The 11,048-nt window shown below is 46.8% G+C and overlaps 1 protein-coding gene across 1 annotated transcript in view; it reads right to left on the bottom strand.

Moving 5' to 3' along the window:
• The window catches only part of LOC119236855 (keratinocyte proline-rich protein-like), a 46,434-nt gene that overhangs the window by 2,400 nt on the left and 32,986 nt on the right, over positions 1 to 11,048 (bottom strand).

Raw genomic sequence — 11,048 nt, 5'->3', positions numbered from 1 at the left:
ACAAAGAAAACTATAGGCCAATCTCCCTAATGAACACTGATGCAAAAATCCTCAATAAAATCCTTGCCAACAGAATCCAACACTGCATCAAAAGGATAAAATACCACGACCATGTGGGATTTATCCCAGGAGCGCAGGAGGTAGAGTTCTTTAGCTTCTCCATTAATCTTTTAATCACCTGTGTTTCCTTCATTTCCTTCTTTAAGGACTCAATTTCACCTGTCAGTTCTTTAATTATATTTCTCATATCATTCTTTTTCCTTTTTGTCTTCTTTATGGTTTTTAATCATGACAATTTTAAAATCTCTATCTGGCAAGCAGAGAAGTTCTTCCATGTCATTTTTGTTGAGTTCTAGTGGCTGATTTTCTTTTTGTGGTGTGTCCTTCCCCTAGGGCTTGCTCGGTTATTTATATTTTTCCTTCTCCCTGTTGTTTGTTTTATAATTTGTTCTATGGACTGGGCCACTGGCAAGCAATCTCCTTGGGGTGCTCCTTCTGGGATGTCGGGAACTGGTGGCCAGATTGAGTCAGCACTGTTACGGCAGACTCCACAAAAGTAGTGATGCTGGGCATATGTTGATGGCTGCTGTCCTTAAAGATCCTCTCCCTTTGTGTTTACTCAGTTCCAGAAGGGGATAATGGAGTCCCTGGCTTCTGAAAGTCCCACAGACAGGCCTGCACTTTCCTGGGACCCACAGTTCACCTTGTTGGTGGAGTCTTCCCTCCTTCTACTCAGTTCCGAAAAGGGGACACAGGGCCTCCAGCAACCTTGCTCAGTGCACTTTCTTCTCAGTTCCAGAAGGGAATTGTGTGGTCTCTGTCTTCTGACAATGGCACAGGGGCCGCACTTTCCTGGTGTCTACAGTTCACCTTGTGGTCCAAGCCCTCCCTCTCTCTACTCAGTTCTAAAAGGGGGGAGTGCGCACTCCAGCAGCCTTGCTCAGTGCACGCTTGCCTGCCCACCTTTGTTTGCAAGTTTCAAATTTATATGCCCTAACTACAATTTGTTCTATTAGTAGCCAATGAGATAAAAATATAATAATGAAATAATTGATGCATGGCAATGACACTTGCAAGAATGACATCAGTAGTTGATAGATAAAGAAATTGCAGAACCCAATAACCCAATGGGTAATTAATAAAGAATATATAGGCCTATCAATATTAAGAGAACTCAAGAAACCAGATAATAAGTTCAACAATAAGTTTAGTCCAACAAAAAGAGAAGCCACTCTACAGAGGGATGTCCAGGTGCTGCTCGTGCCCTGCCCTCCTCTCCCCAGCAGGACCCCAGTGGTCAGGAGGAGGCACCCAATTCCTGGGGTCCCTCAGGACACAGGGACATGGCTGCTTGTACAGAAACTCTGGCTGTGTGGGAGTCTGATGGCTGGTCTGTGTTGCACTGACTGGGGTGGAATAAAGGGGCGCAGCTTGCTAGCAGGTGGAGCTGCTGTAAGAAGGATCTGTCACCCCAGCAACAGAAGAATCATGGACTCAAGACAGGGGGTCCCTGAGAGCAGGAGGTTAGCGAGAAAGGAACAAACAGTTGAAACTTCTAGAATGGGGAAGATTCTAAGGGAAAGAAGAAATTTGAAAGCAACCACAGATATGAGGAAAGTGGAGCGGGGCACAGAGGGAACACCCTGCCAGTAGGTCTTGGAGAGCCCTAAACCTCCCCATGAGTGGGTGGCAGGAGACCATGCCTTGCGTGGGGGCAAAACCCAAGACTGGGGCAGGTGGCTGTTCCCATCCAATGCCCAGATTGCCACAGATGTCACCAGGCCACAGACAACCAGGGAACCTTTACATTGACCTGGCAGCATGTCGGCTGAGGTCTGAGAGCCAGGATTATATTCGGCTTCAGGATACAGAATGGCGCTGAGTCACCAGCTGGCCCAGCCAGGTCCATGACAGTTGGGTGTGGTCCTGTTGTAGGGTAGAGGCCTGGACCAGAAGGCATCTCAGCTTCATCCTCTTGGAGCAGGAGCTGGGAGCTGGGAGGCCTGCAGTGTGGGCCCAGGAATCCAGGTCCTAACACGCCCCATACTAACACCCCGAGCCAAAGTCACGCAGATGAGGCGGGGCTGACCTCCCAGCACAGGGAGGACACACGCCTCACTGATCCCTTCTGCACGGGAGCTCCCTAAGGATGACCTCAGCCATGGAAATGTTATTTGGAAGCCGTGAGGTGAATGGGATGCTAAGGAGATGATGACAGCTCATTCACATCCATCCTGGGCAAGCTAGCCTTGAGCCTGTGAGGCAAAGGAATATGACACAAGCTTTCAAGCCCAGTCATGTCATCAGCATTGTGTCCCCTAAGGTCAGAGAGACAGGAGGGTGGATCTGCACAGCCTGGGAGTCAGGGGCCAGGTGGGGAGCAGCCCCAGACCCTCCACAGCCACCCAAGACTTTTCTAAGGTAGATGGGTGAGGCTCAAGCACAAGCTGAGACAACTCAGATTCCACAGATGCGGATGCAGTCAGGGTGCTCTGGATGCTCCTAAATAGTCACACACCCAGCACAAGATGGAGTTAGTGATTTAGGACTTCTAGCTGAGGCTGCTGGAGACTTTCTTAGATTCACAGAGGAAAAGTTGAGTGCTTGCAAAATATTGATGGTTTAACAAAGTGGGCACATATAATGTATTTGTCAGCCTAAAGCATATAGATTTATCTCTCTAGACACTTAGTTCCTCCAATATGGCAGTATTTTCTAAGAGTTGGTTACCACAGCTCATGGCAACCTGAATATTATTTCCAGTCTGAACACACTAAGTCCTGCAGAAGAGAAGAATCACTTTCAGGCTTCATGTGGCTTTAGTTTGATGTCACTGATGAATTAGGTCAGGTTGGGATCACCTGAACATCATGGCTGTCTCCAAGGTCACCTTTTCCAACATTGAACCTCTGTCCTTTCTAATGATTTCATTAAAATGAGAAGTTCATAACTGCCCTAACTATACACACATGAGCACACAGAGAAGGAGCAAGCCCTGGACGGGTGTGATCAAAGGGGCTTGGGTACCTACTAAAGATAGAGCTTCCATATGATCCAGCAGTTCCACTTCTAGTATTTATCCAAATGACACAGAAACATTAATTCCAAAGGGCACCTGCGCCCCTATGTTTATAGCAGCACTATTTACAATAGCTAAGCTTTGGAAACAACCCAAATGCCCAAAAATAGATGACCGGATCAAGAAGATGTGGTACATATACAAAATGGAATATTACTCAGCAATCAAAAAAGGTAAACACATGCAGTTTGCAGCAACATGGATGGAGCTAGAAGGGATCATGCTCAGTGAAATAAGTCAGAAAGAAAAAGAAAAATACCAGATGGTCTCACTCATAGCAGGAATTTAGACAACCTAAATAAGGGACCAAGAAAAAGACTAATTAATACAAAGTAAAAATCAAAATCAACAAGCAACCATAAACCAGAGACACACTACTGGGGGAGGGGCCTGGAGGGGCGGGTAGAGGAATGACTAGGGTCAAAATAAGGGGGGGGTGCAATTGTATGGGGAATATAACCAAAATGAAAATGCATACACTGTGCAAAAATGAAAAATGATGTAAGAATTATATAAAATAAAATATCTAAAAAAAGTGGGCTTGAGAAGGGGCAGCAGAAGCACAGTCATAGGAAACACTGACACTCCTATTCTTAAAAACTTTCGGGCAGGGATTCCCTTAGGTATTTATTTGCTACCTGGAATGTGGGACTCAGGCAGACTCCACCCTGCTGTGCTCGGTCTCTGCTTCTCTCCTCTCAGCAGGACTTCTGAAAAATCCAGTCCTGCCACCCCTACTGGGACAGTACAGGGGTTCTGGTCCTTCCACACCTGCTCCACCCACTTCACACCGTAGTACTCCCACAGCCAGGTCCCCCCAGAAGGGAAGATTGTTCGAAGACCCAAGACAGCATCCCTACTTTCATTTCTCAAAGTTTAAAGTTTTATTTTCAGACAGCACAGGGTTACAGGTCCCTGAGATATCAGTTTTCTCATTGAGCTTTTAGCTCATGGCATTTAAGAAACTCCTACAAATGTTTTTCTTGGTTTGTCCCAATATTTAGTTGGAAAATTGGAACTTCTGTAGGTTAAAGGCTCATCAGATGCCACATAGCAGGCTGGTCCTGGGCCAGGTCTCCCCTCAACCCCCCATATCCACAGAGCAAGCACCCAGCCATGCAGACCCTTATGGGGACAGTGGCACAGCAGAGGAGACATAGCTGATTCCTGTGGGTTAAAAGTTCGACACAGGCTCTGGGATGCAGGTACCCTGAGGAGGAGGAGAGGAGACTGTCTTGGTGGAGAGGGAGGCTGAGAAGCACTCAAGGCTGCATGTCAGGAAATAGGGGTTGTTGGCAGAAAAGAAGAAAAGAAGCCACATAGCTGGATGGGAGCTGGCACAGAATCATTCCATTGACACTGGGGAGGCAGAGAGGAAGTGTAGGGGCAGAGGGTTTAAGGAAAGGAGAGCCCTATGGGTGATGCCCCCCAATTGGAACAAGGTGTAAGTGATGGCAGGGATGTTTCCACCAAGCCCATGACTGATGATCCCTGACCCTGGCTGGGAGGGGTGCCCCGAGCCCAATGGAGGAAGAGGGAGGAGCTGCCAGTTGTCACCTGTCAGAACCAGGTGGGTGGGAGGTGAGACAGGAACTCTCATGCTCAGGCCCTGTCTCACAGTTGGGGGCAGAGCCCAAGGCCAGGATAAAAGGCCCCTGGCCAGAGCCTCTCCACCACTTCCCCTCCTGCCGAGGTGAAAGACTTGTGCCTGAACCTGGTGAGTGTCCTGGGAACAGGAGCGGGGCTGCTGCTGAGGGAGCTCAGGCCAGGGAAGGGGCAGCTGGGCAGAACTGCGGTGGGAGGTCCAAGTGTCAGAGGAGGCGGCCAGGGAGCCTGAGGGCCAGTGGAGGAGGGACTGCAGCCAAGAGGGGCCACAGGCATAGAGGTGGACGGCAGCACTATTAGGCTTGGAGGAAACAAGGTGGTCAGTACAGGGACATGAAGCTCCAGCACCTGCCCCACTGACAGCTTGCAGCATCTCGGAAATGCAGTCCTGTTCTGCCTGCCAAGGAGCAGCCTGGCCTTGCAGAGGATTCTGCAGGCTCACTTGTGCTCATTGTCCCCCACAAAGTACAGTGTTAACAACGTAGAGCAGCCTGAGAACCACCAGGCCGCTCATGGGGGGAGGAGGCGGGAGCATCTGTACTGAGGTCTGTGCTGAGATCACAGTTTTGGGCTGCAGGTTTCAAGTGCCAGGTCAGTGGGATTTGAGAAGTTTCCCAGTCTCTCCTTGAATCTGGTGACTTTAGCCTCAATACACAGACCCTTTGCACCGTTGCATTTTCAGAATAAAACCAATCTGGAAATTAAAGAATCAGGACATTATTATTGCACTTGTTTAAATAAATAACATCCCTTTAGATAATATATGAATTAGAGGATTTTAGTGTTGCAGGGCAAAGTTTAATCACGTCCAGCTTAGCTTACATATATGTATTTAGAGTCTTAGCATGTTTTATAGTAGTGTTTGCTCTAGTTTACTACTTGGTACAGTAGATGAAGTTTGCTGCCTCCTAAAAAGCATAAGCTTCACTTCCAAATCCTTGATGGAAGAGTATAGCAAGGTACTTAAATAAAAAAACTATGGAGATAGTATTTCATGGCATTAAATGTAGCTGAAGGGCAGGCAGGGCGGGGTCTGGGTGTGCTATGTTTGACTCTGTTTGTATTTCCTCAGTTCCAGAACCCCCAACCGCCGACATGTCCTGCCAGCAGTACCAGCAGCAGTGCCAGCCCCCTCCCAAGTGCACCCCCAAGTGCATGCCCAAGTGTCCTCAACAATGCCAGACCCCAAAGTGCCCCCCAAAGTGTCCCCCTAAATGTCCCCCCAAATGCCCTCCAGTGTCTTCCTGCTGCAGCTCTGGGGGTGGGGGCTGCTGCAGTTCTGGGGGTAGTGGCTGCTGTAGCTCTGGAAGTGGAGGTTGTTGCAGCTCTGGGGGTGGAGGCTGCTGCTGAAGTTGAAGTGGAACCTAAGGCAAGGAGAAAGACTTGGAGTCAGCAAATGGCCAGATCCTGCCTGCTCCTCCTGCCTATGCCCATGGTGCTGATGTCTGGGTGGGAGCAGAAGTCTGACTCTGAGCTCCCTGTGCACTGGTGTTCAGGAGCCCAAAAACCTCGTGCCCAACCCCATTCCCTGACTTCCTCCTCTAGATGCTCATATTGTGATGGCTCTGGGCTCCCCAAACTGGATCCTTCTACTGTTATCCTTTTGCATCCCCAATCTTAAGTGAGCAATAAAACCAGATGTAACTGCCGCCTGCCTTGACACTTTGTATTCGCATTATCTCTTTCCTACTACACACTCAGCTCTGCTTCCGAGTACTCAGTACCTTTAGAAACATAAGGCAGAGTTGTGTTGTGGAAGGGTTTACTAAACTCCTAATTGTGACATGTATCACATAATAATGGGGCAAGTGGGATGAATTGCATTGTCTAAGAAAGGAGACAATTCTGTACAAATACAAGCTAGAGTTGGAGATGTGTTTACAGGAGGTACAGCCCACAGACCCGCAAACAGCCAAACAAAAATTGGAGGAAACACACAGGGTGTTTAAAGTCACTCATGGATGCTGGCGTACTCATTGGGCAGGCCTAGCTGATGCTTCCTTAGAGTCCAGAGTAAAGACTCAGGAGGGAGGGATTGGGGGAGGGGAGACACAGGTCCTGAATAACTGAGGCTGAGAATAATAAACAAGGTGCTCCCTAGATCTGATCTGTCTCTATTTTTTTAAATCTATCTCTATTGTTTGCCTCTGCCTCTATCTCTAAGTGTATATTAGTATACAGACATAATCTAAGATACCGCACGCATGTGCACACATGTACCACTTGGAACACAGGCTCCACTGCACATGAAGACCTGAGTGACAGACAGTGTTGACTCAATCATATCTCATTGCAGAGCCTGTTAAATTCCTTTGGACTCTTCTGGAGGGAGGATTTTCACTCACCATTACCCATAGGTCTAAGTTGCCTTCAGCTAATCAATTATTTGGACCCGTTTTTCACAATATCGCCCTCCACACTGGAAGAAGCACCTGCTGTGTATCAAGTTGAGGACAATCTTTATCTACTTTCCAGTCACCTCAAGGGCCCTGGTGCATGAGGAGCAGCAGCAACACTTCAGACTCCTGGAGAAGTCCAGGCTCTGCTGAGCTGTAGAGTTCTCCCACCTCCTGGACCTTCAGGTCACATGCACAGGCCTCTGCTCACATGTCCCAGGTTTGCACTGTCTCACCTTTGGGAGCCAGGGGTATGTGTTCTCAGCGCAACAGGCCTAAGGCCTGCACTGCAAGAGTTGCTCTGTCATATGGCAGAGAAAGAGGATGTCTCCCCTGTGACCTTCAGGCTAGAACACTGAGCTCAGCACAGGCATGCAGCTTCCTGATATTGTTGTAACCACTGGAGTTCCTGATACCTTCAAGACAATAACTGTCACAGATGCATGTCCTGCCCTCCCTCTGCTTGAGCTTGTGTAAAAAAATATGCTGCACCAGGACTGGGCATCTGCTCAGCAACAGCACACCTGGTCACAACTTTCACTAACAGGTCTGTTCCTTTCTTTCCTTAATCTCCTACCGTCCTCCCTAGATTCTGCTTGACACAGCTACTCGGCGCACTCACCCTCCACTCAGCTTTAAGTGGAGACTCACCTTTTAATAAGGGTTAGAGTCTAGAAATCAAGTTCTCTTTCTCCTGTTCAAGCAGTGCTGTTTCCCTCCAGCTCCTCTGCACGGTTATCGTCTCCTGAAAATGTATGGAAAGCCCCGCTAAAGAAAGGCTTTTTGAAAATCAGATGCACCTCTCCTGGAAAACACTGTGATTAAAAAGAACGCAACCCTTTTTACTAAGAGTGGAGGGATAGTCCATTTGATTGTGCTCATCAAGTTGCAGGATCTTACCAGGCATTTTCCTTCTATGACCCTGTGACCTTCAGGATACCTTGAGAATAACTTGTATTGATATTAAGTTTGAAGAAGTAGAATGAGAAAGATTAGGTGGTTTCCACAAGACTCCACAGCTCATAAGTGGCAGGACCAGGATTGGGTGCCAGGTGTGTTCTGGGACAGAGTAAACACACATGTGCAAACACACAAGCACGCAGGATCTGCCAGGTGGCTGGGACAAAGGAAACATTTAGAGGTTTCTACAGTCTCACTTCAAACTGGAGCATCAGGCACACAGGGACTGGAAGAAAATTCCAAGAAGGTGATATGAGGAAGGGAAAAGGTGATATGAGGGAAGGAAATTCCAAGAAGGTGATATGAGGAAGGTGATGATGGGAATGGGCCTCCGGAAGGAGGCAGAGGAGCTGCCAGTCATCACCTGTCACAGCATCCATGTGCATGTCAGAAGGTAAGGTGGGGACTCATGTGAAGTCCTGTCTCACCCTCTGGGGTAAGAGCCCAATGCCAGGATAAAAGGGCCTCCTTAACATTCTCCACAATATGATGCAAGTGAAGCCGCACCTATCCCGACAATCATTAGCCAAATCACCAACAAAGTCTGCTCCCGGTTACACAAGTCCATCACACACTGGGCGGAACATTATTCTACTAAAGAAGAGAAGAGACAGAACAAAACCAGCTGCAGTGGAGGGTGTTGGTCCTCCCGCTCCAGCAGGGGGCAGTTCACCTGCACACCCCTGTCATGTTCAGTGGAAGCCCCTGTCCCTTCCTCACAGGACGCATGTTCATGGGCTGACCAGAAGCCTTATGATGCCCTGCTTCAGGCAAGCAGGAAGGTTGCGCTCACTGAGTGTGAAACAAGGAAGATAGTCCCACAGGAGTGATCAACCCAGGACAGGCTGGGTGGCGGCTGATACCTTGCTAAGGAAGGGTTCTGGAAGGAAGGCCCATTTTATGCAGCTTAATGAAAGACTGAACAGGTGCAACTGCCTTCCCCACACTACACACTGTCAACTTTTCACCATCTATGGGTAGGGGAAACACTGTTGCCATAATCTCAATAATGGAAACTGATTGAGGGTTTTTTTCCCCTGTGTTTCAGAGCCATCCAGTTAAATCAGTTATCTTTGTTTCTCTTTTCTCAACTTCTATAAACTCTTTAAGCAGTTATAAATGATGAAGCAATACTCTTAGAGTTTAGAAAAGATTTTCTGTGTGATTAGTGTGATATATTTTTATGAACTTACCTCTTATGCTATAACTGTGCTGAATTCCTCTACTCTGAACTGTTGCACCTAACATTCTCTTATTTATCTCTTATTTTGTTTTTATATTTTTATCTCATATTGCTCAATGCAAAACAACTTTTATGTATGTTGTATGATTGTTTGAATTTATCCACCCCAATAAATATTTTTGCATGAGCGAATCACCAGAATCATTACATTAATTTGAGTTACACCCCAATGACAAAACTTAAACTTTTGCACAAAACCCAGTCACTATTGTGGGCCTTTTTTTATTTTTTATTTTTTTGGTAGTACCCTCGCTGGTGGCCGGGGAATGATCCAGCTCTGCAGAGGCTGCGGGCAGCCTCGCAGCCCAGGGCTCAACCGCTGCGCCACCAGTGGAAGCCTTATTGTGGGCCTTTTAATGCAGTATATAGTGAATATAAACAATCCAGCCTAAAGCTGAGTTATATTCACTTATTCCTGAGGTAGAATTGACTTTCCTATCTATTGTGGAAATTAGAAATTTTTCTTTCCTCTTTTTTAGAAAAAAAACCGCTGGTTGTGCAGTGGTTGAGCGCTGGGATGCGAGGCTTCTGCAGCACCAGTTCGATCCCTGGCCAATGGTGAGGGTCCCACACAAATAAATAAATAAATAAATAAATAAATAAATAAATAAAAGAATGGATGATTGATGACTTTACTGACTCTTTTACAGGAATGTTTATGTGTTTGCTCTTAATGTATATGACCTGTATGAGTATTAAGGATATTACTCCTGTTGTTGTCATCTGTAATCTATTTTTCCAATTAGTTAGATTTTTTTAATATTTTATTTTATTTTGTATAATTCTTACATCATTTTTCATTTTTGCACAGTGATCATGCTTAGCAAAATATGCTAGAAAGAAAAAGAAAAATATTGGCTCATCTCACTCATCACAGGAATTTAGAAAACCAATTAGTTAGATTTTTAAACTTTGTTTCTCAGAGTAGTTTCAAAGCACGTTCCCGCAAAGTTGAGAGGAAGGTAGAGAGATTTCCCGCATAGACTCCCCTGCTCTCAACCTCCCTGTGCCAAGTGGCATATTATTGTCCTATGACCCTACAATACACACTTCACCAGAGCTGCAGACCACCTGCAGCTCACCTCTGGTGTTGGCCAGTCTGAGGACAGGGGTGTGGCAATGCCGTCGTCAGCTCTATGGTGTCACACGCAGTTATTTGTCTGCTCTGAAAATTCTGTGTGCTCTGTTTATTCATCCTTTTTCCATCGCATCCCCACAATCCTGGCACAACTAGTCATTTACTGTCTCTGTAGTGTTGCCTTTTCCAGACGGTCATATATTACGGTTGAGTGATCTGGTCTATGGACTTTTCATATTAGCTTCTATCACTTAGTAATACATATTTATGGTTTCTCCAAGTCTGCTCATGACTCAATCACTCATTTCTTTATAATGTCAAACGCCATCCATTGCATGGACTTCACACATTCATTCATCCGTTCACCTCGAGGAGGCCTCCAAGAATTGGCACTTGTTAGTAAAGATGCTCTAACCATCTGTGTCAGATTTATTTGGATGGAAGACAGGCAAGTGGAGCTGCGCAGCCTGGATAGCAGGGGCCAGGAGGGTGATGCAGTCTCGGACCCCACAAGGCCACCCAAGACTTTACTGAGGCAGGTGGATGAGGCTCAAGCATAGGCTGAGACAACTCAGAATCCACAGACCTGGATGCAGTCAGGGTGCTCTGGATGCTCCTGTAGTAACTACATGCCCACTACAAGATGATGTTAGTGATTTAATCTAATTGTAACTGAGGCTGCTGGAG

Source organism: Talpa occidentalis, unplaced genomic scaffold (assembly GCF_014898055.3).
Source record: "Talpa occidentalis isolate TD23 unplaced genomic scaffold, MPIMG_talOcc4v2.1 talOcc4.9, whole genome shotgun sequence".
NCBI lineage: Eukaryota > Metazoa > Chordata > Mammalia > Eulipotyphla > Talpidae > Talpa > Talpa occidentalis.
This window is presented reverse-complemented; position numbering and strand designations above follow the sequence as displayed.